Genomic DNA, 8,113 nt, shown 5'->3' on the forward strand with positions numbered 1-8,113 from the left:
CGATGCCCCTAGAGATCCATCCCAAAGCTTCCCTCAGGGAGTCCAGCAAGCCAGCTAGCCAGCAAGCCCGCCCAGTCAGCCAACGCAGCCAGCCAGCTCCGCCAGTCAGCCAGTGTAGAAAGTCAGGCTGCCAAGCCAGCGCACATCAGCCCTTGCAGTCAACCATTGTAGCCATACCAGCCTTGCTCAGTCAGCTCAGCCAGGCCTCTCTCGAGGCCTGGCTCTCTGTCTGCCTGGCCCGGTCTGCCCCGCCCTGCCTTGCAGCAACAGAACCAGCCTTGCTGGCAAGCCAGCCAGCTCAGAATACGAGCTCAGCAAGCCAGCGCAGCTGGCAAGCACGCAGTTAGTCTAAACCAGTTTCAGACTGGCAGGCCAAGGCAGACAGACAGGAAGACCGAGGCGCCTAGGCAGGCAGACAGGCCAGGAAGGCAACAAAGTGCAGGCAGGGGGACTGTCCGGCCTAAGGCTGCGCTGCAAGGGTTGGAGCCTGGCCAGCTCCTGCTGGTCTAGACTGAGTGGCTGTGGCTGCACAGTAAGGCTGCGGTAACCTAGTCTGGGCTTGCTGCTGCACTGGCTTGCTCAGCTCGCATTCTGAGCTGGCTGGCTTTCCAGAAAGGCTGGTTCTGTTGCTGCAAGGCAGGGCAGGGCAGACCGGGCCAGGCAGACAGAGAGCCAGGCCTCAAGAGAGGCCTGGCTGAGCTGACTGAGCAAGGCTGGTATGGCTGCAATGGCTGACTGCAAGGGCTGATATGCTCTGGCTTGGCAGCCTGACTTTCTACACTGGCTGACTGGCGGAGCTGACTGGCTGCGTTGGCTGACTGGGCAGGCTTGCTGGCTAGCTGGCTTGCTGTGCTCCCTGAGGGAAGCTTTGGGATGGATCTCTAGGGGCATCGGCTAGTGTTGAGCCTTCCTATGGCGTCTACCTTGATCTCCGTCCTAAGAAAGAAAGACAGAAAAAGAAAGACACACAAACCCAACTATGCAGCTTCCACCTGAGGAACCGAGACGCGAGAAAAGAACTGAGCGTCACTTGGGATGGTCACAAACTCTCCAACCATACCCACCCCATGTATCTTGGAGTTACACTGGACAGGACACTCTTCTTCAAAAAAACACCTGGAGAACACAAAAGCCACGGTCAACACCCACAATAACATCCTGTGAAAACTAGTGAACTCCCAAGTGGGGCGCAGACCCACAAACAATCCGTGCAACTGCCATGGCCCTGTCTTTCTCTACAGCTGAGTATTCCTGCTCAAGCTGGAGCCGATCACGTCACACCAAATTGGTCGACACAGCCCTAAATGACACCTGTCGCATCATCACGGGATGGGTCAAGAAAACACCTGTCCCGTCCGTGCCTTTATGCGCTAGCCGGCACCTCCCCCCGCACATCAGACGACTGTGTAACGCTCAAGATGAATGGAAAACACAGGAGATAGACAGTGAAGTCTGGAATGAAATGATAGAGAACACCTCACACACACAGTTTCCTTTCGTGGCTGTTTACATTCGAGGGTCGCCGGTCCTCTCAAACGGAACAGTTTAACGTCATGCCCAGGACGAAAAGATATAGAGAACACCATAATGACAAATGACAAATAACAGCAGGAAGGCATGGGCCACAATCCACCGTCTTGGCAAAGACCACACCACCCATAATTCACAACGGTCACAGCAAATTCTGTTGCATCACAACTAGTGTAGGTATTGGATGGAGCCCGCACACCACAGGTATAAGAAAGACGTGATGCAGAGGAGGGAAATGGGTCGGTAGCTCTTCGGGGATAATGGGTCTTTGCCAGGTTTAGGGATTGCAACCACTTTGGCCTTTTTCCAGACAGAAGGGGTGGTTTTCTGTGCTGTGCATGTGTTCAGCATCCCCACAAGCCAGGGCCTTGAGTTAGGTCCCAGGTGCTGTATCATTTCTGCCAGTAGGTCATCAATCCCTGCTGCTTTTCCGGGTTTCAACTTTCCCATTGCAGTTTCAAGTTCTTCTAGGTCGAAGGGTTTGGTTTGAGTGATGGCTGATTATGGTTGGTCTGATACCACTGTGCGATGGTATTCTATGTGGGTCGGTGGCGGTGTTGGTTACAACTGTTGGCCACCAGTTGTGACCAAGACCGCCACCAACCCACAGGAGAATACCATCGCACAGTGGTATCAGACCAACCACAATCAGCCAGCCTTCAAACCAAACCCTTCGACCTAGAAGAACGTGAAACTGCAATGGGAAAGTTGAAACCCGGAAAAGCAGCAGGGATTGATGACCTACTAGCAGAAATGATACAGCACCTGGGACCTAACGGAAAGACCTGGCTTGTGGGGATGCTGAACACATGCATAGCACAGAAAACCATCCCTTCTGTCTGGAAAAAGGCCAAAGTGGTTGCAATCCCTAAACCTGGCAAAGACCCATTATCCCCAAAGAGCTACCGACCCATTTCCCTCCTCTGCATCACCTACAAGCCTATCCCGTCACACCAAATTGGTCGACACAGCCCTAAATGACACCTGTGGCATCATCATAGGATGCATCAAGACAACACCTGACCCTGTCCCAACACCTGTTTACATTCGAGGGTCGCCGGTCCTCTCGAACGGAACAGTTTAACGTCATGCCCAGGACGAAAAGATATAGAGAACACCAACATGACAAATAACAGCAGGAAGGCATGGGCCACAATCCACCGTCTTGGCAAAGACCACACCACCCATAATTCACAACGGTCACAGCAAACTCTATTGCATCACAACTGGTGTAGTTATTGGATGGAGCCCGCACACCACCAAAAAAAAGAAAAACAACATACTATAGTATGCCCTCCGTGACCATGGACTTTAGCCTTTCGCTTTTCTGCAATTTAACCTTTTTTCAAATCCTCAACAATGATGAAGAATCGCGCACTATAGCGTGCCACTTAATGACCTTGACCAATATCAATGACCTTGAGCAGTATAAATTACCTTCAATAAGACTAGTAAATGACCTTGACCAGTATAAATGACCTTGACAAGTACAAATGACCTTGACCAGTATAAATGACCTTCACCAGTAGAAATGACCGTGACCAGTATATGACTGTGACCAGTATAAATTACCTTCATGAGACTAGTAATTGACCTTGACCAGTATAAATGACCTTTAGAAGACTAGTAAATGATCTTCACCAGTATAAAATACCTTTAGAAGACTAGTAAATGATCTTCACCAGTATAAATGACCTTGACCAGTATGCGGTCCGTGACCATGGACTATAGCCTTTTGCTTTTCCTTGATTTTCACCTTTAAAAAATCCTCAACAATGATGAAGAATCGCACACTATAGCGCGCCGCTCAATGACCTGAGACCATGGACCAATGAATGAAATACAACACATTGAGCAGGGCACTGCAGGGAGTTGAACCCCGTTCCGGTAAACCAGAAGTCCGACACCAGTGCCTTAGTTTTTGTGTTGTTGTTCATTTAAAGGTCCAGGTGTGCATACGCATGTGCCCCTGTGTGTAGGTGCATGTGTGCATGTGTGTGCACGCTTCAATGACCACTGTTGGACCCAATGGCGATCAAGGACCTCAGGGAGCCACCCATAATTCACAACGGTCACAGCGAACTCTGTTGCATCACAACTGGTGGCCAACAGTCGTAACCAACACCGCCACGACCCACAGGAGAATACCATCGCACAGTGGTATCAGACCAACCACAATCAGCCAGCCCTCAAACCAAACCCTTCGACCTAGAAGAACTCAAAACTGCAATGGGAAAGTTGAAACCCGGAAAAGCAGCAGGGATTGATGACATACTGGCAGAAATTATACAGCACCTGGAACCTAACGCAAAGACCTGGCTCGTGGGGATGCTGAACACATGCATGGCACAGAAAACCATCCCTTCTGTCTGGAGAAAAGCCAAAGTGGTTGCAATCCCCAAACCTGGCAAAGACCCATCATCCTCAAAGAGCTACCGACCCATTTCCCTCCTCTGCATCACCTACAAGAGAGGCTGCTACTCCAACGCCTCATACCACTCATAGACAACAGGCTGACTAAAGACCAAGCTGGTTTCCGTCCCGTCCTGTGCTGGACAGAGCTCAACCTCACCCAACACATTGAGGATGGGTTTGAGGGAAAACAAATAACTGGAGCAGCAACTGGAGGGCGAAGCAAGCACGCAGGCAGCTTGTGCCTGCCTGCGTGCCTGCCTGCCTTCCTCATGTGGAAGCTGCATAGTTGAGTTTGTGTGTGTGTTTCTTTTTCTGTCTTTCTTTCTTAGGACGAAGATCAAGGTAGACGCCGTTGGAAGGCTCAACACAAGCCGATGCCCCTAGAGATCCATCCAAAAGCTTCCCTCAGGGAGTCCAGCAAGCCAGCTAGCCAGCAAGCCCGCCCAGTCAGCCAACGCAGCCAGCCAGCTCCGCCAGTCAGCCAGTGTAGAAAGTCAGGCTGCCAAGCCAGCGCACATCAGCCCTTGCAGTCAACCATTGTAGCCATACCAGCCTTGCTCAGTCAGCTCAGCCAGGCCTCTCTCGAGGCCTGGCTCTCTGTCTGCCTGGCCCGGTCTGCCCCGCCCTGCCTTGCAGCAACAGAACCAGCCTTGCTGGCAAGCCAGCCAGCTCAGAATACGAGCTCAGCAAGCCAGCGCAGCTGGCAAGCACGCAGTTAGTCTAAACCAGTTTCAGACTGGCAGGCCAAGGCAGACAGACAGGAAGACCGAGGCGCCTAGGCAGGCAGACAGGCCAGGAAGGCAACAAAGTGCAGGCAGGGGGACTGTCCGGCCTAAGGCTGCGCTGCAAGGGTTGGAGCCTGGCCAGCTCCTGCTGGTCTAGACTGAGTGGCTGTGGCTGCACAGTAAGGCTGCGGTAACCTAGTCTGGGCTTGCTGCTGCACTGGCTTGCTCAGCTCGCATTCTGAGCTGGCTGGCTTTCCAGAAAGGCTGATTCTGTTGCTGCAAGGCAGGGCAGGGCAGACCGGGCCAGGCAGACAGAGAGCCAGGCCTCAAGAGAGGCCTGGCTGAGCTGACTGAGCAAGGCTGGTATGGCTGCAATGGCTGACTGCAAGGGCTGATATGCTCTGGCTTGGCAGCCTGACTTTCTACACTGGCTGACTGGCGGAGCTGACTGGCTGCGTTGGCTGACTGGGCAGGCTTGCTGGCTAGCTGGCTTGCTGTGCTCCCTGAGGGAAGCTTTGGGATGGATCTCTAGGGGCATCGGCTAGTGTTGAGCCTTCCTATGGCGTCTACCTTGATCTCCGTCCTAAGAAAGAAAGACAGAAAAAGAAAGACACACAAACCCAACTATGCAGCTTCCACCTGAGGAACCGAGACGCGAGAAAAGAACTGAGCGTCACTTGGGATGGTCACAAACTCTCCAACCATACCCACCCCATGTATCTTGGAGTTACACTGGACAGGACACTCTTCTTCAAAAAAACACCTGGAGAACACAAAAGCCACGGTCAACACCCACAATAACATCCTGTGAAAACTAGTGAACTCCCAAGTGGGGCGCAGACCCACAAACAATCCGTGCAACTGCCATGGCCCTGTCTTTCTCTACAGCAGAGTATGCCTGCTCAAGCTGGAGCCGATCACGTCACACCAAATTGGTCGACACAGCCCTAAATGACACCTGTCGCATCATCACGGGATGGGTCAAGACAACACCTGTCCCGTCCGTGCCTTTATGCGCTAGCCGGCACCTCCCCCCGCACATCAGACGACTGTGTAACGCTCAAGATGAATGGAAAACACAGGAGATAGACAGTGAAGTCTGAAATGAAATGATAGAGAACACCTCACACACACAGTTTCCTTTCGTGGCCGTTTACATTCGAGGGTCGCCGGTCCTCTCGAACGGAACAGTTTAACGTCATGCCCAGGACGAAAAGATATAGAGAACACCATAATGACAAATAACAGCAGGAAGGCATGGGCCACAATCCACCGTCTTGGCAAAGACCACACCACCCATAATTCACAACGGTCACAGCAAACTCTGTTGCATCACAACTGGTGTAGGTATTGGATGGAGCCCGCACACCACAGGTATAAGAAAGACGTGATGCAGAGGAGGGAAATGGGTCGGTAGCTCTTCGGGGATAATGGGTCTTTGCCAGGTTTAGGGATTGCAACTACTCCAGCCTTTTTCCAAACAGAAGGGATGGTTTTCTGTGCTATGCATGTGTTCAGCATCCCCACAAGCCAGGTCCTTGCGATAGGTCCCAGGTGCTGTATCATTTCTGCAAGTATGCCATCAATCCCTGCTGCTTTTCCGGGTTTCAACTTTCCCATTGCAGTTTCACGTTCTTCTAAGTCGAAGGGTTTGGTTTGAGGGCTGGCTGATTGTGGTTGGTCTGATACCACTGTGCGATGGTATTCTATGTGGGTCGGTGGCGGTGTTGGTTACAACTGTTGGCCACCAGTTGTGACCAAGACCGCCACCGACCCACAGGAGAATACCATCGCACAGTGGTATCAGACCAACCACAATCAGCCAGCCCTCAAACCAAACCCTTCGACCTAGAAGAACTTGAAACTGCAATGGGAAAGTTGAAACCCGGAAAAGCAGCAGGGATTGATGACCTACTGGCAGAAATGTTACAGCACCTGGGACCCAACGCAAAGACCTGGCTTGTGGGGATGCTGAACACATGCATAGCACAGAAAACCATCCCTTCTGTCTGGGAAAAGGCCAAAGTGGTTGCAATCCCTAAACCTGGCAAAGACCCATTATCCACAAAGAGCTACCGACCCATTTCCCTCTGCATCACCTACAAGGCTATATGAGAAGCTGCTACTCCAACGCCTTGTTGCCACTCATAGATACCAAGCTGACTAAAGACCAAGCTGGTTTCCCTCCCAGCCGCTCCTGTGCTGGACAGAGCTCAACCTCACCCAACACATTGAGGATGGGTTTGAGGGGAAACAAATAACTGGAGCAGCATTCAGAGATCTCTCTGCTGCCTACGACACTGTCCAACACCGCACAATGGTCAGGAAAAGCCTCCTCAACAACAGGCGCTTCTATGTCCAGTTAAATGACCAGAGGAGTAAATGGAAAGCCCAAAAGAACGGCCTCCAACAAGGTAGCGTGCTCGCCCCCCTCCTTTTCAATATCTACACAAACGACCAGCCACTAGGGGTGCAACGGTTCAGTTAGACCACGGTTCGGTTCGAACCTCGGTATGGGGGCCACGGTTTCGGTTCGGTTTCGGTACAGTAAAATAAAAAAATCACACATTTGTGAAGTGAGTGGTGCAACTCTGTGTGGGGGTTCCCGGGGGGGGGGGGGGGGGGGGGGGGGCAGGAACGCGCCCAGGGTGCCGGGCCGGTTCCGAAATGCCGCCCCGTGTCCGAAACGGCTGAGAAATGACAGAGTTCTGTGTGCCGGTCCCTCTACTGTACCCTCTACTGTACTGTACTGTAGCCTCCTGGCACACACAAAATCATCATATATACAGTTAATATGTGCGTGTGTTTGTGTGTGTTAGGTTGCAGGTACAGGTGGAAAAACAACCATGCTGCTTTCATGCTCATACCCACACACATAAGTCCAGGGACTGGCTTGCACCAAAAAAGTTTATTTATAGCATTTTCTTTTATTCTTTTTTTAGCATATATTATTTTATTAGGCATTTCTGCCTTTTCATTATTTTAAAGGGGGGAAAAAACCTTATATTGCTATTTTAATGTGCCTCATCAATATTATGTTCAAGGGAAAAATAATGCACCTATGCACTCACACGTGGTGCAGACTCACAGCACATGCAGGGAGGAGAGTGGGGGAGAGAGGGGAGGAATTCACAGCAGAGTGCCGTGTCGCACAGAAACATTTACAAAAGTTTACAATAAAGATCTCTGCATGCGATATTATGCTTATATTATTAGAAGAAGGGTTTCTATCTACAGTCATGGATTGGACAGGAGTATTTTGTTGGGACTTTTCAGACGGAATATTCTTCTCCTGCTCCGAAAAAACAACGAGTTGTTTTTGCTCTCTCTCTCCCTTTTAGCACTCAAACAGCGAGTGCAGATGCAGAAGCAGATCTGAACAAACTTAAAAAGATGCGTGCTTAGAAGCCTGTTCATTCGAGGTTACTCCGCTGTGTGTGTGT

This window comes from Protomyctophum parallelum (assembly GCF_964188405.1).
Source record: "Protomyctophum parallelum genome assembly, chromosome: 4".
Taxonomy (NCBI): Eukaryota; Metazoa; Chordata; class Actinopteri; order Myctophiformes; family Myctophidae; genus Protomyctophum; species Protomyctophum parallelum.